At 40.4% G+C, this 26015-nt stretch overlaps 1 protein-coding gene across 3 annotated transcripts in view; it reads left to right on the plus strand.

Annotated features, from left to right (window-relative positions):
* Window positions 1-26015, plus strand: part of Wasf1 (WASP family member 1) — a 47661-nt gene that overhangs the window by 2804 nt on the left and 18842 nt on the right. The window lies entirely within an intron of this gene.

Consider the following 26015-nt stretch of genomic DNA (forward strand, 5'->3'; position numbering starts at 1 on the left):
TTGAAAGACGATATTACAGCCTTTACTAAGATATTAGACTTTTGGTTACTTTGTGGGAGGAAGTCATATCGATGAAAAGTCTCTACAAGTGGGCTTAGAATTCATTGATTAGCTGATTTTTTTAAAAGAATTATCTTGATTATATTTTATAGTATTTTCCTAAATATAAAGAGCTAATATTTAGCTTTTTTTCTTTTAAGTTGGGTAAAGAAAAAGTCTGGTTTTCTTGAGCTCTGTGAAGTCAGGGACTACCCTGCAGCTTACTGTCACAAATCCACAGGTGGTGGCCCTGCCTCGAGTAAGTCTGTGTGCCGCAAAGGGAAGGAGTGCAAAAGGAGTAGTAAACAGTTTACTGACGGGGAATATATGTTTGGAAGCTCTGTTTATAATCCTTCTACCACACATTCTTGAGCTAGAGCTGGATAGTGAGTGACGGAGACGTTGGCAGCCCACTTGGGTACTAATGGTCTTGCAGCACCTTTCCTGAAAATGGACGTGAATGCTTCCGTTTCTGAAGCTATTTTTCTTTGTGACTTCAGTTTCCCACTGAAATTTTAATAAAAAAGGATGTGTTTACACGAAGTCTTATGCTCGTTTGTGTAAATAAATGACCTCAAGATTGAACTTCGTAAAATGAAGAATTGTGATTGATTTATTATATGCAGATTATCATTTTAAAATTTTTATCTCCTCTTTTTTTTTTTCTCAGTGCTGGGAATAAAATCTAGGACCTCCTCACGTGCCACACACTCTACTACTAAGCTGCCCTTAATTTTGAATATTGGATTTTTGTAGATTGGTACTCCTATTTATTACATTTGAAAATCATACCGTGCTGTAGGACTTTGCAATAGTTCTTTTTCTCATTGCTGAGGTAGAATAAAAAGATTGAATGAAAGTAGCTTACAGGAGGAATGATTTATTTTACTTAGTGTTTGAAGGGATATTGTCCATCGAAGAGTCCAGGGGTGGGGCATAGTGGCAAGACCGTGAGTCACCTGACCACATAACAATCTGCGGTTCGGAATGAGAGAGATAAATGCTGGTCTCCACTTAGTTCTCCTGTTTTATTCAGCTAGGATCCAAGCCATGTGGAATGGAGCAATCAACATTCAAGGTGGGCCTCAGTTATCTGGAAACATATTAATAGATAAATACATTTAAAATTGGTAACAATACTGTAAACTACTTCTTTCCTCTTGCTAACACATACAGCACTATTGGAACTGCCTGCTTCATCCGTGGGCAGGAAGAGGAGGATGTGTCTCGGAGTTTGTATTGCTTTGCCTTCTGTCACACCGGGCGGCAAGTTAGGCAAATTGGAAGGGTGTAGGGTCTTCTCGTGATTTTACTTCTCAAGGGCTTTGGTTTTGTCAACTGCAATGTTAAAAAGGTTCAAGTAGAGGGCCCCTGCTGGTTTCTTCCCTAGAACTAAAGTGGAAAACGCTGTGGAATTCCCCCTTTCTTGTGAGACATTTTCCCTTTCTAATATTTCTGCCTATACATTTGTCAGGGACTTTTTCCTTCTAGTTCGACCTCTGAAAAGTAGAGTTCTAAACTTTTCTTCATATGCCTTTTGGAAGCAAGGTGTTTAGCTCTTAAAGTTTCTAATTTTGACACTTTAAAATAAGCTCTCAGCACAATTAAATGGTATTAGAATGGTATGGTGTGCTTTAATGGGGTGCGGTAGGGTTGGAGGTAGATCGAAAAATGAATTATAAATGCTTCGAGGAGAGAGGCATTTTGGATGTCTGTCCTTCCACCCCCCTGCTTCATTTTTATGTTCCTAGTGCCTGTTTTTTAGCTGAAGCTAAGTGGATTTTTGAGTGGATGCAGTTGCTGTAGAACAGAAGGAAGGCGTTCTCGGTGAGAGTGAACAGATCTAAGTGTTGTGAGAAAATGACTCATGAAACAGCTGTTGGTCACTTATGTTGGAGGTTCTTATTGGCCTTACTTGGAGATTAATGATATTCAGAGATAATGTATAACACGTTCTACTAAAAGGAAAGGAAGTGCTATTATATGCTTGTTTTAAATGCAAGTCACTCCATAGGGTCTCTTACATTTATTTTACCAAGTCAGTACCATTGGTACCAAGTCTCATTGGAATTTCATTTATTTATTTTATTTTATTTGTGTGGGCTCTAAAATACAAATTCTCAGCCTCCTAATGACTGCTCCCGCGCCATGTAGGCTAGGTAGATATATGGCCACATCTGGGACCAAGAGCCTTACATACAAGGAGCAGCTACAGTTTCCTGACTGTAGTCCCCAGTGACTTTGTCCATGGTCCTGAGATTGAGTTCACCAAAGATGCCATGCTTGTTCTATGTCTTCATAATAAGTCTTTGTTCTAGCATGTACTGGTTGGACCTGTGGTTAGATAGTTGTCAGCTACCATGAACGTCCCATCATAGATGATGTAGTTATCTTGAGGTCACATGGCTAATAAACATGGAGGTGGATTGTCAGCACAGATGTGGGATTTCCAGTCCCTCTTTTCCTGCTACTCTAGACTGCCAGGAGCACCATTTCCTAAAGCTCAGAACCTCAGAGGAACTCTGCCGAGTGGACATAAGTGTTGATGTCTCTTGAATTTGAATAATGAAGACACAGCTCTTTTTATATATGTCAAATCGTGGACCAGCTTCTTGCTGTTTTTTCCTGAGTGTCCAGTACTCTAATTGGCTAATGTTTCTGAATCAATTAAATCAGCTTAAAAGAAAAGGCTTTTGTGTCAGAACGTGGATTAACTCGTTTGCTTTCTCTATCAACGATTAAGCAGGTTCTCTTTCTTGTTTTTATTTATTTATTCTTTGCTTGTTAAATTTGCTTGTTAAATTTGCTTGCAAATTTGTCTATAAAACTAAGCAGCTTTATTTTCTAGTCCTTATTAGAAATATCTCCTGTTTTATATTTTTTTCCATTTTTGGTAATTTTTAACATACTAAATGTTAAAATTAAAATAATGTACTAAAGTTTATTCTAGAAAGTTAATAGAAAATTTAAACAGAAAGAGAAGTGAGTAACTTGTATCCTAGTGGACAATAAAGACTAACATTTGTTGCTACGAAATTATAAAAATAAAAATGCTGTCTTTTACCCTGCACTAGATCCAGCACCGTGGTGCCCCAAGATATTTGGTAGATATCTTCATCTCATTCAGCAAAGTGTCTCACCCGCTTTGCTCTATCCCTTATCACGCAGCCAATGGCTTCTCTCTGAGCCCGGCAACAATCTCTCTACCCATCTAGTTCCCAAGGCAGGTTGCCACCATGCCAGAAATATACATCCCAATTCCATGGTAGCCTAGTTGTCTCCAGCCACCACATAAACTTAAGTTGCCACAAGAAAGAACACACAACACAATAACTTCTGATCCAATTGATAAGATATAATTGCCCACCCAAACATACAAGGCCCTGTACACATCTGTCCCTTAAGAATATTCATAACAACCTGTAAATGTGCAGAGAGGAATCTTAACATCTGCCTCCATGTTTTCTCCGCCACTTCTCCCTCCCCTTGGTTCCAGTCTCCTCCTTCTCTAAAACTTCTCTCCCGCCCATCCTTCCTTCTCGTCCAATGACAGGCCTCGTTCTATCTCATACCTGCCTACACCTGCGTGATGACACCATCCTACAAACAGGTTCCTGAAATCAAAGCAAAATCTTTCGGACTTAGAAATCTTTTGTTTCTAAAGAACCTTTCTTTGACCTCACTGATTTCTTTCTACTTACTCCAGGCCCATTACCCTTAGGTACTTGAGTTGGAGGTTTATTGATTTAAGATCCTTCTTTGCTACTTCTTCCGGATTTTGAGATAGAGTCTCATGTACCTCAGAGTAGCTTCAGTCTTGCTTTAATAGCTGAGGATAACCCTGTCTTCTTTTTTTCCTCTGGAGCTGAGGACCGAACCCAGGGCCTTGTGCTTACTAGGCAAGCGCTCTACCACTAAGCTAAATCCCCAACCCCTCTAGTCTTCTTTTTATAACATCTAAGGTGTTAGAATTAAAGGTATAACCTCTAGGCTTGACTCCTTTTATTTCCCCATAATAATCATTGTTTTTTGAGATATCTCACAGATTTGAGAACATACTTTCCTTTAGTTCTGAATATTCAATAATTTTCCTTTGAGACTTTTGAACTATGGTATTCAATCTGCAAATGTTTTGATATTTTTCTATTGTCCTCTGAGAATATGCATTGAATAGTTCCTATTCATATTTTTCACCAATGTATTTTATGACCTGAAATGTCATCTGTCTCAGTGAATGGACCATGTGAGCTAGAGAGGAATATATTGTGTTTTGGGATTAAAGTACTTTATACATGTCATTTCGGTCCAGTTGATTGATGGTGTTCTTCAGTTTAACTGTATCTTATTTTTCTGCCTATTGGGTTTGTTAATACTAATGAGGAATTCTGAAGCCTCTAACTCTGTGAGTACATCCAATCTCTTCTGGGTGTTTTGTTGTGTTGCCACACAGATTTGGACATTCTGTTCTGAAGAACGTGTATATTAAAAGAGATGGCTGTATCGTTTTAGTAAAGGTCCCTTTGTCTTATTATAATATATTTTTACATTCCAGATAATTCCCGGCACTCAGGAGCTTCCTTTGTTAAAGCTGGGTACTTCAAGCATTCTTTAGGTTCATATTGACATAGTTAACATTTGTATTTTCCCGCCCTTTGAAGAACTTTTTCTGTCACTTGTTAACAGAAGTATCCCCTGGTTTCTATTTTTCTGAAAGTCCAATGCAAACCTTTAGGTTGGGAACTTTGTTCTTCCAAGATTTTCTCCATCCTTTTATTTTAAGTCTATCTCTTTCTAAAATAGATTCCTCATGGATAGTGTGCAGTTGGAACACTTTTACTCACTGAATATCTCTGTCTTTTAATTGGTGTATTTGAACCATTCACATTTAAAGTAATTAATGATGACTGGCTGGATTAATCACTATCATAGTTTTAACTTATATTCACTGCATTCATACTTTGCTTTCTTAAAAAATCTTTATCTTCTCTGACATTAATTGAATATTTTATAAGGCTCCATTTTTCTCTCCATTCTTAACATATCAGTTATATATTTTGACAGTTTCTTTTAATGGCTACCCAGATTTTTTGGATACATTTACGGTTAACCTCAGTCTCTATATAAATACAGAAATGCCACTCACCATGTAGTTTCGGTACCTTTTAACAGTGTTCCCAATTCCCCTGTCCCATCTTTTGTAATATCATCCTTTGCCTCTCATTTTATTTAATTATATCGCACAATACTTTGATGTATTATTTTAAATGAACAACCATCTATGTAAAGATTTTATTTTACCTTCCTTTATCCTCTGATCTCCTTCATATCCCTATGTAGATCTGGCCTGTTTTAATATTTTCTCTCCCTCTGCAGAAGTGTTTTGTCATTCTTGGACAGCCATATTTACTGGTGACACGTTCCCTTGGCTTTGATTTGTCTGAGAAGGCAGTTTGTTCAGAGTTTGGAGCCACTGAATACAGAGTCTCAAGTTGGTGGCTTTGTTCTTTCAAACCTTGCAGCATCTCATTCCACAGCGTTTTAGCAGCTGCTGATGGGAGCTCAGTGTGTAATCCTTACTTGTCCGTCTCTACAGAACTAAAACGGTTTTCCTCTTCAGGATTCTTTCCCATGCCTTTCAGACTTAATTTAATTATCTGATTAATGCTCGGAATCCAACCTAATGCCTCGTCCATGATAGGTAAGTTCTCTAGCACTGAGCTGCATTCCCAACCGACTGTTGTCTTTTGCAGTTTGCTTGCCAGCTGCTTAGATGAGGAGTTTCTGGTCTTTGGTGGTCTCTGTGGGCCTATCTTTTGGTTTCTGTCATTGACTTTAGAAAACTTTTCCTTTGATATGTGCTGCATATCTTGCACAGTTAATGTGAACCTCACATCAGCTGTAAAGGTGTAGTTCTTTTCCATTTTGGTTGTGATTCTTTTCAATAAGTACAATGCCTTTTTCAAGGGAAGAGCTAACATTTAAATATAGAGCATGACAGAATTTTTATAATTCTAGCCAAATATTAGAGCCTTATATCTCTATCTGACTCAGGCTCTTTGTAGACATAGAGAAGAAAACAGAATGTTTTAATTTACTTACTCAATTGCAGTATTGGAGATGGTCGTTAGGAATTAGTTCCAGAGTTCAGGTTATATGCAGCATACCAGATAGATCGGTTTGCCATTAAAGATTTGAATGATGTTATGTCACATGACTTCTGGAAAAATGAAAGCAAGCATCTATTTACCCTGGGCAGAGCACTGACAGACCGAAGAAGGGACTGCTTTTAAATCCTTCTGTGATTGTCGGTGTTACTGGAGAGTGGATGACAAGCCAAGAAAACCACTGTCCCAACTCTGTCAGCCTTCCATCTCCTGTACACGCGCACAGCCAAGACCTCACGTGCAGTTAGGAAAGAAAGAAGCAGCGACTGAAGTCTCTCGGGCGACTTCTCCCCCACACCTCCAATCTAAGGTGCTGGTGACAGCTTCTTTATCATAGCCTAGCACACACAGGCCATCACTGTATTGTTCTTTTTTTGCTGCCCGATTGGGGCCCAAGGTCAGAGCAGCTCTGGTTCGTGATGGCCATAATCTTGCCACAGTCAGAGGAAATATTGTCACGAGGACACACTGCAACTGCTATACTGATGGTTCATCCACAATCAGGAGTTGGCTGTAGGATGTTCCGTAGGTAAAACTGATTGCCCTGTGAGCCTGTCAACAAGTCCGATCCATGGGATCTACACTGGGAGGAGAGAACACACTCCCAAAAATTGTCCTCTGACCTTCGCATATGCCAGCTCTGTCTCTCACATACACTTTGTATCCAGAAGGCCTGAATGAATTGATTAGTAGGCGAATCCAGCAGTCGCTTCCATCTAAATTTGCTTTAGTTTAAAGATAATCTTTAACCCAAATGATAGAAATAGTTAATTGCAAAGAATAAATTAAGTTTCCTTTGGGGAGAAAGTGGAAAGTCACGGATGTTGATTTGGGGTCTTTTCGATTTGGATTTGTGACATGTCCTTTTTTTTTGAGCTGTTTGAGTTTCTACAAATAAAGGAGAATTGGTAGTTCAAGCTCTGGGAATAGATGGGTTTATGAAGAGAAGGGGGGAATTTAAAGACCTGGCATGGAATAGAATTTGCCTCTGACTTACGTTCAGAGAGTGGAAAGAACAGGAGAGAGATGATGAACACACACATCATCCTCTCTCACATAAACACAGACGGCCACAACTCTGGGTCTTCGAAGAGAAACCAAAAGGGTCGTGAGTGGGGAGAGGCAGAGTCAATTCTGTGCTGTTGTTTTGAGAATAGAGAGTGAAAGGAGTATGGGAATCGTGTTTAGCTTGAGCAGACAAAGGCATAGTGTTTTTAGGTAGGAAAGGGCCAGTTCTAAGATGGAGTCTTGGAAGTAAAAATGTTCGAGAATGTACCCGGGCACGTGGCATGCGTAGGGGCAGGAGTGGAACTAGTTCTGTCTTTAGAACTGGAGTGATGGTGCTAGAGTGCTCGGGATAAGGGTTACACTTCTGAAGGCCTTGTTCTAGTCCATGTGCCTCTGACATGCACTGTAGCCAGTGAATGGTACAAACCATGTTGAAGTATGAGCACTGTGAAGGCATGAAAAGCACATGCATCACGTGCCGCTACTGACAGCTCTGTTAGAAATAAGACTTTGATTATGATAGTTAACCATCTTGGTGCTTCATGTACAGCAATTAAATACCATAAAAGTCACCATGTTACTGTCATAGAAAGAAATGAACCAGAAGGAATATGTCTCTCAATAGATTTCTACATAAAGACTTTAGGTTCATTCTTAGCATTAAAAAGATTACAAGCTGGAAAGGTGACCCAGTATAGGTCTTGCAGAGGACCTGAGTTCATGAGTTGAGCTCCCAGCATCCCTAGATCCGGTGGGATCCAATGCCTCTAACCTCTGGGCATGTGCACCCATGTGCGTGTATACACATCATATACTTTTAAAGGTAAATCTTAAAAGAAAAATTCTGTTAAGTATAAGAACGTGATGTTAATGCTCTTTCATACATTTTGTATTTATTTCACGTAGTAGAGATGAGAGAGAGAGAGAGAGAGAGAGAGAGAGACAGTGTGTGTGTGTGTGTGTGTGTGTGTGTGTGTGTGTGTGTGTGTGTGTGTGTCTTGTGGTGTTTGCCCTTGTGTGCTGCAGAGACCAGTTGCTGACATTGGCTATTTTCCTATATCATTCTCCACCTTATGTGTGCATGGGGGTGGGAGTGGGAGGCAGTAGTCTCTCTTTGAACCCGGAACGAGCCATTTCTGCAAGACTAGCTGACGAGTTAGTCATACCTAGAATATACCCCTTCTGAAGTTCTTGGGGTTACAGACATACACCATATGCCCTGCTTTTCTGTGGGTCCCGAGGACCCATCAGATCTTGTGCTTGCACAGCAAGCAGTTTACCCATGGAGCCATCTTGCCAGTCCTCTACTTTTCAAGTCTTGCTGTCTTGCCAGACCAGCACTGAACCCCGTGAGTGTTCTCACCTCAGCCCCCTGAGCAGCTGCACACGTGTGTGCCACTATGCCCACTCAGTAAACTCACTCCCTGGAAGTCGGCTGTAGGCTGGGCATGTTGTCTTAATCCTGTGACTGTAGCACTTGTAATCCCAGCACTGAGGAGACTCAGTCAGGTGTGTCACCGCAAGTTCAGGGCTGGCTTGGGCTACAGTGTGAGAGGGGGCAGTTTGAAAAACAACAAAACCAGGAAGTTGCCTGTGAGAAATTGTCAGGTCCAGAAACTGTCGGTTTAAAAACTACTATCATTAGAATTCTGTGGTGGTGAAGAGAGAGTTATTATAGAAAGCCATTTGAAATGAGTGCACTAGATACTAATGCTGTATTTTAAGTCCATGGGATAGGACCACAGACAAGACTTCTTATTTTTATGAACTATCCAGTAAAGAGTATTTGCTTTGCTTTTCACTAGCTTAGCTGTATTAAATCTGTGTGTCTCCACACTGCTCATGTTAAACTTTAAAGTGGTTTATTGAAAATGAAGACACTTAATTTGATTTTTCTGTTTGTACCTGATTTTCATTTTCATCTACCTCACAAATACTGCTAAAATGACCTTTAACTGCTTTTTGAGAAGGAAGCATGACAGTATCTAATTGTAAGAGAGCCAAGGAAGCCAGTATAGCTCATGATGAATGATCTAGATTATGTCTGGGAAACGGAGACGGAGACTGGGTTGGGAGGACCACTGTGAACGCGCAGTGTCCTGGAAGTCAGATTGCTCCCATGCTGAATGAAAAGCTGGATCCAATTGGTCAGAGCTGACCCTGGTGGCATGATTGAGAGTATGAATGGAGCAGATTTAAGTGAGAGCTGGAGAAGTCACATGACTTGTTTAAGGAGAACAGAGGGGAGGGGAGCTAAGGAGAAGTGTGAGACCAAAAGAAACCTTGTTTTCTTTTAAATCTCTCTTTTTTAAGATGGATGAAATTGTAACAGCATTTTGCTGATGGCAGTGATTCAGTAAAGGGAAAGGGTAGAGAGGAAATCCTACCGCTTCGGTAGCTTAGGGAACTGTCCTGGAATTTACTCACCACAAGCAGCGGTGTCTAAGAGAGGCAATGTTTACTTTTGATGTCAGAATATCATGAAAGAACCGGCAGTCGATCCGGCATTTTATGTGTAGATTATCTTTAGTAATGGCGCTGTTGGTCTGGTGTAGCCACGCCAGTGTACCATTGCACAGCCACGATTGTTTTCAAGGGAGGTGTACGATTGTGATATCCACGGCGGGGGCGGGGGGGGGGAGCAAAGGCCTGTGGTTCTGTGCTTGTCTGATCTGCTTTAGTCTGTCCGTGTCCAAGATTTTCCGCCTGCACATTTCTAGAAAGTTTTTTTTAAACTGTCATGCCTACTTATCCACTATCAAGTTGATGTTTAATATTGATAATCTTAGATCACTTATATTTTTGTTTGTAGATAATAGAAAACAGTAAATATTTATAGCATGAGCGTTTTTTAAGTTGGAATGATTGGTTGTATTTGGTTAAAAGTTTTCAGGGCTCTACTGCAATGTTACTGACATGAGGAACTGATTGGGTGAGTTTTAACTTGGAGATTCACGTAGGAGGTCCTTGTTCTCCCTGTACCTTCTGCCAACCCCATTCCCCCCTGAACCAACTGGAACTGGTTTTCTGCTGCTCCCTGTTATTTGCATTTTAAAAGCTTTATGTAAATGGATACATAGTATACATACATCTAACGGACTGATTGGAAGAGTTACTGTGCTACGTCTGTCAGGGGTTCATCATACTGCTGAATACGCTTCCACTCTAATGAGTCATTCCACCGTTACTCATTCTCTTGTTTATGGGCTTTGGATTCTTTTCATGTTTTGACTTTTAAAATATATTTCTTTTAGCATTCCTGTACAAGTCATTTTTTGACACATGCTCACTTGTCTCCTCATGCTAACACTGAAGCAAACAAAACCCAATGATTCCATTTTATGTAGCACCTAATACACTAGGCTGTGAGTGGTCTTTATTAAATGCCTACAAAAGTCTTACAGTGAAGCAGTTAACTACTTTCTAATAACCCACGTCCCTAAGGGCAAGTAGGGTGAGGGTCATTCAGTTGGCATTCAGTTGAGATTTGTTGAATGAATTATATTCACTGAAAACAAAAAGTATACTTTCCACAATTGGACTTGGACAATATAATTCCTGTGGCATTTAAACAGCTTCTAATTTAAGTTGACCATGGGTGATTTGTAAGACAGATAGGCTATACCAAAGTCATCAAGCATATTTGATTTTAATTTATATCCCAAATTAACATTGAGAAGGCACTTTATAGAATTACCACTGAGAATTGAATTGTATAGCTAAGCTATCTGACTGCCAGGATCTCGTGTAATAAATTGATGTCATGGACAAAACATTGACGTAAGTAAGACCTAGAAAATACAGGTTTTTGTTTTGACTCTGGGGCGATGATGTTATTTTGGGGTTGGTTACTAGTTTTAGAAAATTCTATTTCCAGTCTAGTATGGTGGCTCACACCTTGAATCCTGGTACTTGGGAGGAAGAGGCAGTCCAATCTCTGAGTTCCGGTCCAGCCTGGTCTACATAGCAAGTTCTAGGACAGCCCGGGCTGTTACACAGAGAAACTCGATCTCAAAGGAAAGGAAAGGAAGGGGAGAGAAAGGGAGGGAAAGGAACTTTCATTGCCCTAAATGTAAAGAAGTCTTTCTTTCCTGGAGACTTTGTCTAATGAATAAATGTAGTTTAACAAGTAAATATGTAAAATTATATACCAGCAGACTGACTGCGATATTATGGAGAATTCTTGATAAAGTGGTCTATGGTGGATTGTGAACCACAGTGAGCAGCTGATGACTCTGCTTCTCCGTCCTTTTTTTTTCTGTTAATAATAAAGCCTTTATTAAGATGATTTTTCCATTTAAATTATAGGAAACTGATACAGGATTACAGTAGCAAAGTTATTAAAATAAGTTTCAAATACAGGAGTGTGCAGATTCTCCGACCTTTTAAGTCTCCATCCTCCTTGTCTGTCATAGGCAAGCCTGCAGACTCCTGGAAATTACGTTTGACTCTTAGCTTGGGCATTATGCCTTGGGTGTTTCTACCTGTGCCAAGTTTCAGCCCAATAGATAATGTGCAGTCATGGAGAATGGATGGGAGCCATCCTACCTAGGCCACTGTAGAGTAACCAGCTACTTGGCAGTCAGTCATAAACACAAGTGAGTGCAACCTAAATTGTTGACCCATAAAATCAGTTGTATTCTACACTGTGAATTTTGGTAGTGTTGTAGCATAACAATAAGAACTGATAAAGTCAGAGTTCATACTGGATATGGATACAGTTAAGTAACAAAAGAATCGGATTGTTAGGATGCCGTATTTATTAATTATCATATTTTGTTAAGACAGGACCTCATGTAGGCCAAGTGGCTGTGACTATTTATTTATTTATTTATTTATTTATAAAGAATGAAGTCATTGTTATTTGCAGGGAAATGTGTACAACTGGAGAAAATAACAAGTGAATTAAGCCAGTCTTAAAAATACTATATATTTTCTCTCATTTATATATTCTTAGGTTTACATAGATACACAAACCATGTATGCATATATGATGTGAAAGTGAAGCAGAACTGTCTAGAGGGACAAAAGAGTCTACTGGAAGAGGAGGGGTGGTAAGGGGGAGATAGGAGTATGTTGTGGTTTGAATAAGAATGGCCCCCATAGGCATATACATTAGTCATCAGGGAGTCATCACACTACTTGAAACAGATCAGAAGGTATGGTCTTGCTGGAGGAAGTGCGTCACTGGGGATGCCCTTTTAGATTTCAAAAGCCCAAGCCAGGCCCAGTGTCTCTCTCTTCCTGCTGCCTGGGGATCCTCACTAGAACTCACCTGCTTTTCCAGCACCATGTCTGCCTGCTGCCTCCATGCTTCCCCATGCAATAACGGACTAACCCTCTGAAACTACAGGCAAGCCTCGCCCCAGTTAAATGCTTTCCTTTAAGGGCTGCCGTGGTCATGGTGTCTCTTCACAGCAGTAGAACATTGACTAACATAGAGGGTGTAGGGCAGAGTATACACAAAACTTAAATGTTTTAAAGTTTTGCTGAGAATTTGAAACTTTTTAATTATCAGAGTTTCTAAGGCACATGGTGACTACATTGTCTTAGTCCTCCTTGAGTCTCACGTGAACCATGGAGGGATACACAATGCAAATCATATAAGTACTGATGCCCAGTTACCCATAGATCATCACAAGACTAATGAGTTACTTGGTGGTACAAACAAGGAGGGTATACACATGGGCATGTGGTAAAGAGGACTGGAGCTGAGGACACCTGAATATCACTGGGATGTTTTGTGCCGGTGGATGGTCTGTTAGAACTGGAGAGTAGGGACGAGTGCTGGGAAGCCTTGTCTTCCGGACAGGACATGGCTGCTGCTCTCATGACGTTGCTGCAGCTGGGTTTATCTACACAGATTTGCACAGGCTTGAACTTGTCCACATTCCATCCATCGTGAACGGGAGGAGGAGCTGTCTCCTTCGGTGGTGTAGTCACTGGTGGGCTGCTCCTGTTCCAGTGAGTAACCCTCTCCCCAGGCTCATGCAAGCAACCTTAATTCTACACAGTGGGCGTCATCCCCACAGAGAATAAATACATGAAGAAGCAGGTCAGTGGGAATGAGAAAGGAAAATACATTATATACAGGTCTGAAGTTATCTAAGAATTAATTTTAATAATTAAAAAGTGCAAGGTAAATATTTGATTTTTATTGTTTTAATTTTTATTGAAAATAGATTTTTTTCACATATATTCTGATAATGGTTTCCCCTCTCTCTACTCCTGGTTCCTTCCCACTTTCCTTCCCCATCCAGATACTCCCTCTTTCTGTCTTGTTAGGAAACAGACAGGCTTCTAAGGGTTAATAATAAAACAAAACAAAACAAAAACTAACATTCTAATAGGACAAGACAAACAAGCAAACGAGCCCAAAAAAAGACACAAGAAACAGATCCATGGGTTCGGTCCCCAGCTCCGAAAAAAAGAAAAAAAAAGAAAAGAAAAGACAAACAGATCCAGATGTACAGACCCACTGGTTTACACACTCAGAACTCTCATAAAATTACTAAGCTAAAAAGCCATAGTATATACCTAGAGGACCTATAGGGTAAAGAAAGAGAAAAAGTCAGAGTGAAATAAAACATATGGGAAAAAGTAGACGGCTAACAGAACCTCCCTCCGAAGGTTCCTGTCAGCCGTCTACTGCTGGGCTTGCCGCCCACCCTTAAGAGTAACTACTCTTCTCCACTGAGACTCCCTTGGAGAAAACTAAGGTTTTTTTTGCACATGGTTATCAGGGATTAGAGCCTGTGTCCACCTCCCCTTTCAACACGACCCCAGCACAGCAGTGCAAGCCCCATGCATGCCGGCGTCCGCAGTCTCTGAGTTTATACGTGCTTCAAGCTTCTTGATTTGGAGGACTCTGTTTCCTGGTGTCCTCCTTCCCTCTGGCTCTCACACTCTTTCTGTCTTATTTGTAGGGTACCCTGGGTCCTGAGAGAGGAGGGATTTGATGGAGATGTCCCCATTTAGAAACAAGTGTTCCAAGATCACACTCTGTATAATGTCTGGCTGAGGGTCTCTGTTTGTCCCCATCTGCTGTAGGAGGAAGCCTCTCTGATGGTGACTGAGCGAGGCTCTGACCTATGAGTACAACAGATTGTCATCATGAGTCTTTTTTTTTTAAACTACAGTCTTTTAAATTTGTTAAATGGATGAATTAAGAATACTGCTATTGCCGGGTGTGGTAAAAACACCTCTTTATTCCTAGTACTTGGAAACCTGAGGCAGGTGGATTTCTGAGTTCAGGCCCAGCATCAGCTCCATAATGAATACCAGGACAATTGGAGCAATGCGATATCTTGTCCAAAAAGAACAAAAACAAAAAGTTACTTTTTAATTTTTTACTTAGAAATTAAAATACTCTTTGAAAGGCTTCTTTGACTTAAAAAATATTTATTTTATGTGTGTGCACTCACACGTGGAAAGCCTTCTGGGTATTGAACTCAGGTTGGCAGGCTTGTTCTGCTATCACCTGACCTGAGCCATCTCCTCACCCTGGTGCTTGATCTAAAGCTAATGTTTGTCCGTCATAGATCTCCTCAGCGTTGCTAGCTTAATGTTTTCCTAGCAAGCAATCTTTAAACTTATGACTTAGTAAGAATGGTGTCTATTTAGTCTAGATGTTTCAGTTTGACAGTAGAATATGATTAAGCAGGATTTGATTATATTGATCTTCTAGTTTTCTATTATAATTAAAAACAGTGGCTTGAGCTTAAATGCCAGCCTCATATTTTACTATTCTTAACTACTCAAGGAAAAATGAGTGTAAGGATAAAAGAGTAATGCTGGTTGTTACTGATCTTCCTGTTTTTTAGTTAGTGAGGAGAGATTTGCAAATACAGATTGACACTAGCTGTTGGAATGAAGATGTAAGAGAAACTGGCTGGACAGTTTGACAGCATCAGGATAAAGCTATATAGTAAATTACTGTAGCTCTTAGGAACTTCAGATAATAAACAGGTGTTAACTTAAAACCACCCAATTTCTACTTTGAAAATTGTGTTTTAATAAAAGGAGAATTGTCTTGAAACATCTCTCTTATTAGATTAAGTGTATAAGGGCAGTATTAATCTATCCTCATCAGTTTATTACTGATAAAATATAAATGCCCCTAAAAGAGTCTTCTAGCCAATCTCCTTTTAGTTTATCTTAGAATAAAGTATTTTATTTTATTTTTTTGGCTTTTAGTTTTTATTATGTACTTGACTTGAATCGATGTTTCTTCTTGCCATGTTGTTATTTCATAAGTACTGTACTGTAGCCAGTAGAATGTCTCAAATGGAGTTATTCTCGTGACAGACATGTTTAAATTGAACTTAGTGTTCTGAATAGGTAGAACTGTCAAGATGGTATTTTTAAATTCAGTGCTGCCATTTTAATACTAAGCAGTTTTTTTTAAATGGCTAAAGCCATATTTGTGAGCCATTTAAAGATAAAGATGCCCCGAAAGTGTTTGCGTGCTCATGAATAGTGTTGTTTTTGCTCTTTGCTGGCCATGGCCCAATCCTAGGCTCTACCAGATACCATCTGGTGTCAGTAGGAATGATATTTGAAGACCCTTATCAAGTGCCCGTAGAACCAAAGATGTGGAAGGATCTTGTAATGTTACTGCACTGCACTGTCCTTTCCTTAGGATCTGGCTGTCCTGTGGCTGTCCCATGTCAGTGGTTCTCATCTGTGTCACGCAGCTCTGCCAAGTACTGTGGCCAGATCACAAGGAGCCTAATCTGGCAGCCTAATTTCTTCATATTCCGTCCATCTTTGTCTCCTCTGTCCCTGTCCCCACTGTGTCTGTCTGTCTGCCTGTCTGTTTCTCCTCTGCCACCTTGATTGTGCTTCTACTTTACCAATTGAGACAGGGTCTCTCAGTCAAACTCAGACCTCACTTGTACGGCTAATTCTTGCTAAGGAGATCCTCTGTCTCTCCCTTCTGAAGCTAGAATTACAAGTAGGTAGGTAGCCACGCTCACCCGGCATTTATGTGTGTCCTGGGAATCTAAGCATTTGCTCAATCACTGAACCATCTCCCTGATATTAAAATTAGACTAGATAAAACTTAATACTAAAGCAACCTTGGTCAGGCTTGAATGGCTATACTACTAATGTACCACATCAGGTGTTAGCAAGGATGTCAGTGACCTGGCTGAGACGCTGGAAGGGATATAAACTAGCTCACGCACTTTGGGAAAGTGGCAATTTTTATTAAAGCTGTGCATACGAGTGTGTCCAGAGCCTCTGATTCCGTGAGTCACTCCTTCTGTGTTAATTCCATGAGACACACTCTTTAAGTCAAATGTCTGTCACCTTGCCCTTCGAAAGACTGTTTGTTCTTCCCTGGAAACTAAAGTTCGCAGTCCACAGTGTCAGTACATTTTCCCTTCCTGCGTCTACGTTTCTTTCAAACAAGGTTCTGTGTTTTACCTTTCTTATACTTGGTTTAAAATGTCTTCCCTCTCCCATTTTATCTATCATGACACATCAGGCTGTCCTACAGAGCTTTCTGCTGCTCTGTAAGTACCCTGTAGGTAGCGGCCACAAGCCACGTGCGGCCATTGCGCGCTCTCGGTGATTATGGATAGGTCTGTGGAGTGGAATGTGGCATTATTGTAAATGTAGATTCAGCCACACGTGGCTAATAGTTAATATTTGAGAAGCGCATTCAGTAGGTTCCTTAGCCTCTCGCTTGCCTTGATGTCATTTTCTCTACTACTTTAGTCTGACCTACTTTAGACCTTAGCTGTATTCGATTTGACGGCTCTGCAAGTTGAACTTTACGTCTTTATTCCTGTTGTTATGTAAGCTTCTAGGTGGCAAAGCTGTTTTAATTATTTTCATCTTCATCGTCTACGTCTTAATCCCATGTATATATAATCTCCAGCTATTTATTGAAAGGCGTAGTCAACCGAGAACCGGGAAGCATCATTTGCATCCTCAAAATACCCTGAGAAATGTAGGAGGTCGGCGGAGGTGGGAGGAGCCTCGGCAGACTACAGAGTGGATTTGAAACAGTAGCAGGTTGAGAACAGAATAGGCAGTATATGTAAAATGTGGGTCCCTAAATGTTGAGCCCCCTTTAAGGGGAGTCGAATGACCCTTTCACAGGGGTTGCATATCAGATATCCTGCATATCAAATTCATAACAGTTTTACAATTCATAATAGTAGCAAAATTACAGTTTGAAGTAGCAATGAAAATATTATGGTTCGGGGTTGGGGATTTAGCTCAGTGGTAGAGCGTTTGCCTAGCAAGTGCAAGGCCCTGGGTTCGGTCCCCAGCTCCGAAAAAAAAAGAAAAAAGAAAATATTATGGTTCGACGTCAGCACAACCTGAGGATCGCAACGTTAGGAAGGTTGAAAACCACTGGTCCCGCCCGTTTTTAATGTTTCTTCCTGTCTTGAGAGTAATAGGCTTTTCTGAGTTAAAAAGCTACTCAGTATGAGGATTATAGTTGGTAGTGGGGCCTTTTCTTCGTTTTTGTTTTGTTTTTTAGTTTGGGCTTTTCGTTTGTTTGTTGTTTGTTTGTTTTGTTTTGGAGATGCCCAGGTTTAAAATGAGGACCCAGTTCTGTGCAGTAAACTGCCAAGATGACAAATATGTCAAGAATTTATGATAGGTGAGAGAATAGCGAGAATTTCTTTGGGCACTGAATAAAGCTAAGGGATCATAAACCATCTTTAAGTGATGACGTATTCCCAGTAATTAGCAAACCCAGAAGTACGACTTAAGGGAGAGCGAACGTGATGCAATGAAATGAGGTAAGCAGGGAGTTGTAGTTTGTCACAGGTCACTGTCCCCGTAACGCTAGTCATTAAATATATAATTTATATACAGTGAGGCTAGAAAGGCTCTCACATCTGTGTGCTCTAATTTGTACCCTTAGACCCTAACAGAAGCACAAGGTGTCCCTTTGCTTTTGAAGGGCCTAGAAGTAATTCTCTCGTGACTCATCTTGCTGCTTCTGAGTCAGCCAGCCTTTGTTTTTATCTGCACTCCCGAATGCTTGCCCATTCCTTTGAACACTCCTTGTTTGCCTGATTTCTCCAGCCTTCCCAAATCCCTCTCCTATTGCTTGAGAATTCTCCTATATGCTTTTCTGCCTCTGTGAGCAGCAAATATCCCTAACATAGAGTGATTTTCAACCTTTTCTCTAAATCTTAGCCTTCTATCTCCTTGCTGTACCTGAAATTTGTCCTCAAAGTTCATTTTATCCCTGCCATCTTATGCAAGAGCATGAACTATGCCAGTATATACATCCCACTTGTGTTACGTTTGGAAGCCATCTTTGTCTGAGATGTGTCCGTATCCACACATTTTCTCACTTAAACAAATAGAAGTCAGAGAGGCTGCCAGTTCTGTCTCCTAAAGCTCAGCGTGGTAAGAGATTAGCAGTGCTGTTTATTGTGGTCCTGCTGTGCATTAAGGACTTCTCTAAAATCTGTACATGTGATAACCACTTACTTTAGCTGCCATATCAAATATCTTGAGGTAGATAATGTTTTCCTCATTTTAAAGATAAGAAACTGGGGCACAAAGAAGCTAACCTGTCCTGGTTCTTAGAGAGCCGAGAACATAGTAAAATGCCCTCACATGAGGCCTGACATTGGCCAGAATCCAGTTCCAGCCGGTCAGGTACTGAGGAGGATGTGTGGACATGGCCTTTAATCACACCGCAGACTTCTCTGGGGGAGAAACTTAATTCTCTGGAGCTGGTAAAAGGAGGAAACACACACATGTGCTCTCTCTCTCGCGCGCACACACACACACACACACACACACACACACACACACACACACATCCCCTACCTAACTACCTTCCTACCTTATTGTTGAAGTTCTTCGTTACACACACACACACACACACACACACACACACACACCCTCCCTCCCTCCCTCCCTCCCTCCCTACCTACCTACCTACCTACCTACCTACCTTATTGTTGAAGTTCTTTGTTTTTCCCCTGCAGTTTATATCCCCCAAGGAAACCTTTCAAGCCATATAAAAGCTACAGTGTGGTTACATTGTTTTTTCTTCAAATGAACGACTACAATGAATACAAGTAAAACATCGTGTTTCCCAATACCCTTACATGATTAAACATTGTACACATTATAGGCAAAAACCAATCCTAAGGACCCCGGTGCACTCATTCATGTCTAAGCAGCTTGTGATAGCTGAACAAAGTGTAAGGACGTAGGGTATCTTCTCAGCGGGTTCTCTCACTGGCAGGCTGCATTTGGCAGTTACAAAGGAAGAATCAATCATTTTATTACTTATCTCAAACAATAATCTTAAAAAATCTTAAGAGAATCACAAATCTAAACTTTTAAATATGAAAAGCAATCAGCCATTTCTACTTTAAATCCTCAGGGTACACAGCTACTCACTGACACTTAAGTCATAGAATCAGGAAGCTGAGGGCATAAGTGGGTACAGAAGTTAACCATCGCCCTTGATACCAACCCGTCATTAGCAAGAAGGGCCCATCAGCTAGCGATAGCCAGGCTGCCATTGTTCTTGTTCCCTGACCTCAAGGAGCCCCTCACTTGGCTATCAAAAGTACGCTTTTCTGAACTTTACATTGTTCCCCAAGATTTTCCACATCAAAGCGACTAACAAAAACATCTTGACCTATTTTGCTAACAGCCTACCCCTCTAAATTCTTTCTAAGAGTGGTGCTTGAATCATTAATTTGCCCCAGCAGCAATTCATGAAGAAAGTGAATCATTGTATTATAAGTACCAGTGACACTGGCCAGTGAGGGGCTGGAAACCGCCATAGAGTTTCATAGATTACTAGGGACCTGCTGACAGTGAGGGCGCCCACGTGTGTTATGTTCAGAAGTAATATTTGGAAGCCATCTTTGCCCTGTGCTAAGTATCAACACGTTTTCTCACTCTAAGAGGCTCCCAATTCTGTTTCCTAATGTGTAAAGCCAAGCGATGCCCCATTACTGCATGAGGCCTTCAGAACATGGAGTCCTTGGGGCTCTGCCTCTCTGAGGCCCACCCATCATGGTCATGCTAGCTTGTGGGCTGTCTGTCCTCACGAGTTCCAAAGCTGCTTGCTGTTCCTCTCGCATGTCCCCCCTCCACACAGAAAATTTTATTCTCCTATAAGACATATTTTGAAAAAAGGTATTTCAGAAGCCTTGAGTTTTTCATATTAAATCAATAGCAACTGGACCGTGGTGAAAACCTGTTCTAGTTTTAATTATTACAAAAATTTTTAAAGTCATAAAAATGTCCACACTAGAGGAAAGTTGAATTACAGTATGTCCTACAGACTCTAAAGGAGGAATTAAAATGTGTTTTTCCCAGTGTTTGTGAAGGAAATGAAAATATAAATTTGAGGAAAATAGATTATTCTGGTATGTACACTTTCTGTGTGTACATGTAGGTCAGAGGGCCTCACTACTGTATGCACTCTGTATGTGTGTGCATGTAGGTCAGAGGGCCTCATTGGTGTGTGCACTGTATGTGTGCATGTAGGTCAGAGGGCCTCACTGGTGTGTGCACTGTATATATGTGTGCATGTAGGTCAGAGGGCCTCACTGGTGTGTGCACTGTGTATGTGTGTGCATGTAGGTCAGAGGGCCTCACTGGTGTGTGCACTGTATGTGTGCATGTAGGTCAAAGGGCCTCACTGGTGTGTGCACTGTATGTGTGCATGTAGGTCAGAGGGCCTCACTGGTGTGTGCACTGATGTCAGTCCTCACCTCCCACTTTTACACAGGGTCTTATTGTATAGGCTTCTATCTCGTCAGCAAGCTTCTGGGCATTCTCCTGCCTCTGCCTCCTATCTCACCTCAGGAGCACTGGGATTGCAGAAGCAGGAGCTCTAAGTGGTTTTTGGAGGTTGGAACTTGGGGACCTTACATTTCCACAGCAAGTGTTTTCCCCCACTGAGCCTGAGGCACTTAAAAGTTGTGAGAGATGAGTGCCACTGCTCAGATTTCGAAGTAACATTCCTTAAACTATTGAAGAGAACATTACTGTAATAATACAGTTATGTAATAGATGTGTAAACTTTCAGTACTGGTTTATTAACAGGAGAAATACACTCTTGCTTGAAGAGTAACATGGAATCACACAATAAACTGTTATCTGGATCAGATTACTGCTTGTCCTCACTGTCTTCAACCCTCTGGGAGTTGGAGTTGATCCACAGCGTCAGTGTTAGGATTACAGGGTAGCTTATTTCATTGGCTTTTACTCCATTTCACATAACAGTTTATCCTTTTCAGCCTCGGCCTATCAAAATGTAACACTGTAGTATTGTCACATGAGATACAAAATAAAATTACCTGGTTTTTTGTAAAGACAGCATTATTCTTGGGACAGTTTCTTTGAGAAAAGGACAGAGCATCTCAAAGCAATTTGGTACCTCAGTTACCCAGCATGAGTCACAGTTCTTTATTCTCATATATTGGCTTTTTAAATCTTGAATGCAGGATTTTAAAGATCCATGAATAGGGAATAGTGTACTATTCCCAACAATGAGGAAACTTGTTATTTTATATAATCTTGTTGGTTTGCTACAAGCTTCTTTTATTACACTTTTAAGCTCTGTTTTTTTTCTTCCAGTATTTCATTTGCAATAATGAAAGTCTGGACTATGAACACTTGAGGATTAGAGGGAAGCAAGCTGTAAGACCCCTGGTACCCTTTTTAAATGGTATATTTTATAATATGTTTTATAATAATTTATTGTTGGGGCCTGTTAGTTTACATAATTGAATTTGTGTTTCAAAATTAGATTGGTTATATATAATTCTTTTTAAAGATTTATATTTTCTTAATCAGTTTTGCCTTTTACAATTGTAGAACATCTTGTTATTTGTACTGTATTTTAAGAAAACTTTTTATGAATAATTTTCATGATCAAATTATTTAATTAGTTTATTGCATGTAATTAAGTCAGTTCTATCCTTTAAAGTAGCGGGACATTTCTTTTAACAGTCGTTTTCTTAAGTGGGGAGATGGCTCAGCAGGTAAATGAAGACTGCAGGGGTTTAGAGCCCTGAGTTTAAATCTGCACGCATAAAAGGTGGGTGTGGTGTCCCACACCTGTAACCTCAGTGCTGAGAGAGCAGAGAGAGGCAGATCTAGGAGCTCACAAACCAGCATTCTAGCTGCAACGACAAGTTCAGGTTCGATACACAACCCTATCTCAAAAAGTAACATTAATAGTAGTCATAGCAGGGTAAAGAGCCACATAGGAAAATACCCAATGTGGGCCTCTGCACACATATGCACACACTTGGGCCACATGCACACACACGCATGTGTGTACCACATACGCAAAATTTTTCTGTCAAAATTTCTTAAAATATTTAAAGTACTGGAACTTTTTATTTGAATAATTATTTCATACTAACCTGTTCCCATCGATCACACATTGCATCTCCATGTTGAATAACAAAAGCCAGTATCCTTATTCATAGGATAATTGAAAATAATTTTTAACTAAGAAACAATTTGAAATGAATATAGATGGTTTGACTGACATGAGTCCTAAGATTTAGTCACTTACTGCTGACCTCATTATAACATATTAGTAAATATGCCCCTTTGGAAATTGTTTTCCCCAGGTTATATTAGTGACTTTTCTCATTGTTCTGGTAAAGTAGTGGCCAAAGTAACTTAGGCAAGGTGTTTGGTGGTTGTTTATTTTCTTGTCACTGTTGTCATGTGACTGACGGAAAAGGTGTTTGGTGATTGTTTTTGTTTACATTGTTGTTGTCATGTGACTGATGGAGAAGGGATGGCGGCAGTTTTGTGGCTTCAGGGTCACGTAGTGGAGAACTTCGTGTGGCAGCTAGACTGAGAAGCAGGAAGGACCAGCAAGGCAGGCTACATCCCTCTGAATCCCACACTCAGTAGATCCACCTCAGCCAGCAGGGCCTGTTCTAGTGTTCTGTAGCCTCCCAAATACTGTCACCAGCTGAGGACCCTTTAAATGCATGACTACATGGAGGACATTTTACATTTAAACTACAACATAGTTATTGATTATAATTATAGTCTATTAGCTGTTATAGAAATTTTTATTCCCGACCTGGGGTTTCTACCCCATCTTTGACCAGTTCCTGAATAAAAGACACACAGAACCTTTATATTTACAATAAGCCTTAAACAGCACAAGAGCTGGGCAGATACCTACCCTCTTTGTTACTGCAGTCTGCTTTCTTATCCATAACCTGGAATTATTACTACTTACTGTGCTTCATCTGGGCTGCTCTTAACTCCAGATGGCCAGCCCTCAGGGCCACGCTTTTATGGCCCACCTAACCCATGGCAGCTTCTCCTTCTTCCTCCTGTACCTTCCTCTTCATGGTTCTCCTCTGACTCCTAGACCAGGAATCCTCAACCCCATCTTTATCCCTTCTTTCCAGCTGTTGGCTGTTGGCATCCTTGTTTACCCATCAGAAATAACTGAGGGTCAGCATTACAGGCTACATGCAGATTCTAGGTCTTGGGAGCCTGCACTTAGCATTACAATGGACAGGAAGACCAGACCTCAGCAGTTCCCCTTTTAGTCCGATAAAAGGCTCTTTCCCTCAGATACAGATTGAATATCATTATAACAATTATCAAAACTATAAGGTATCATGTACATTTATAACATCCAGTCCATTTTTTTTCAGCAAAAGTATTCAGAGAAAGTATTTTATCATCTAACCTAACTTAATGAGTTTATAATTTTGTACCTAAATCATCTTCTATTTTAACTTGTATTACCATCCTAAAACAGCATCTGTTCAAACCCAGAACATCTTCAATGCTAAACAGCTTAATTGTGAGACTGCAGCCCCGTCAGATATTTGAGAAGGAATAAATATCTGAGGATTCAGGAAGGGCAGAAACACAGCTTCCAAAATTTAGACAATTGGCAGAGGCAGCTGACTGACTGAATAGTCCCCAGTATTCCTCATAACGGTGAAGAGTGTGTCTTCAGCCTTCTGGCCCAGAACATCTACAGACCTTAAGTGAAGCAGGAACTATGAAGGACTTGCTTATCCTGTCTTGGCAGTTTTACAGTCAACTGTCCTACATCCGTTTGTCCTTTTTGGACAGCATTCTGTCTGCAGATAAAACTAGGGCATTTCGGGGTTGGGGATTTAGCTCAGTGGTAGAGCGCTTGCCTAGCAAGCGCAAGGCCCTGGGTTCGGTCCCCAGCTCCAAAAAAAAAAAAAAAGAATAGAAAACTAGGGCATTTCTTGCCCAGTGGCCAGCTTCCTGCAGTTGAAGCAACTCCATGTGGAGGTATTGAAGCTCATCTTCTATAAAGTGGAATGGGGTACCGTCAGGAGTCGACATGCCTCGTAGTCAGGAGACTTTTTAATAATGAAATAACCTTAAATGCCATATTCTGTGGATCTCTGATGCTTTTGAAGACTATCTATCTGTGTATAGCATAGCTGAATTACTAAACATTTTTAGCTGCTATTTACTATTTGAATAATCCTGTAAACATTTTATTGTAACTAAATTAGAATCTACTATGACCATGAGTCTGATTGTCTGACTATTAACTAGCATTATTTAGTTATTCTAAAGTTTGTAATTGCAGCTATTAAAGGACTGAGTCTCTAAGCCTTGTATTCTTAAGTGAGTTATATAGACATAATACCTATCTAATAGTAACAAAATTAACTTTATATTTGGTATCAACATAAAAAATTTATACCAATGAAAGCCTTAAACCTGTATCAATATACAAATTCTGTACCAACATAAGAAAATATGACTTCAATTCTACATCAAAATATGAAGATCTCTACCAGTGTAAGATTATGGCTAGAAAATGTTTTTTGTTTAAAAGTAGATTTAATAATCCAGCCCATTTGTCTAATTTCTCATAATATTACTATAGCCCCCTTTTTCTTTTAACCCCCCTTCCCTTAATAGGGAGGAAGGAAGGACAGAGCAGAGAAAAGGAGAAACCCCTGAGTCTAAGCTCTCTAGTTAGTTTCCTCCCTGTCTAAAACTCTAAGAATTTGTAAGTCACCTCCTAAAATGGGGGTTTTTGCATTATTTACATGAACTCCTTTAAAATTCTTAAATAATTCTTATAGGTTAAGTTTTTGAGTTCTGAAAATACGAGTTTGTATAACTTGATTTTGTGTTGGTTTTTTTTCCCCCTAAAGATTCAGCAGCATTGTGGCATCTCATCTTGGGATAGTTCGATACTTATATATTGCTTTATGCTTCCATACATAGGTGGCTTCATTAAAAATCATACTTAAAAACACCCACAAAGCATTAAAAACTCTCGCTGTTTGAAGTGCGCAGGGGCCTTTTTTAAAAGTAAAGTTTACTGGGCGTAAGTAAACTATCGCTTAGAACATTAGAAGCAATAAGAATTGGGTTTTATTTCTCACTGAGGAACCTGCCGGGAGCGTTTTGAACGGTGACTTGTACGGCCTACAATAGCTCTGCAAGCAACATGAGCGTCTTCCTCTGCCTTGGCCAGCGTGCAGCACCGTTCTGCCACGATTGGTCCAGCCTCCGACGACTTGTTATCTTTCCCTCTGAAGTGCGTGCAGCCTCCCAGCGCTAAGGTTCCTTGGGTGTGGAATTCTTCCAGCATTTCCTTTCTACAGAACATGCTCCCTTTTGTCACAAGGGCGTTCCTCATTTGTGAACATACGCCGACCTTCACTAAGCTCTTCCCATCGTGTAGCTAGTCTCTCAAGCAGTGGCAGGGGTGGCATTTCCAGCCATCTGTCTGTCCTCTTATCCCCCTTGGATTGCATTTGAGTTTCGCTCTCAGCATTATCTTCTTTTGTTGTC

Source organism: Rattus norvegicus, chromosome 20 (genome assembly GCF_036323735.1).
Source record: "Rattus norvegicus strain BN/NHsdMcwi chromosome 20, GRCr8, whole genome shotgun sequence".
In the NCBI taxonomy this organism is placed as follows: domain Eukaryota; kingdom Metazoa; phylum Chordata; class Mammalia; order Rodentia; family Muridae; genus Rattus; species Rattus norvegicus.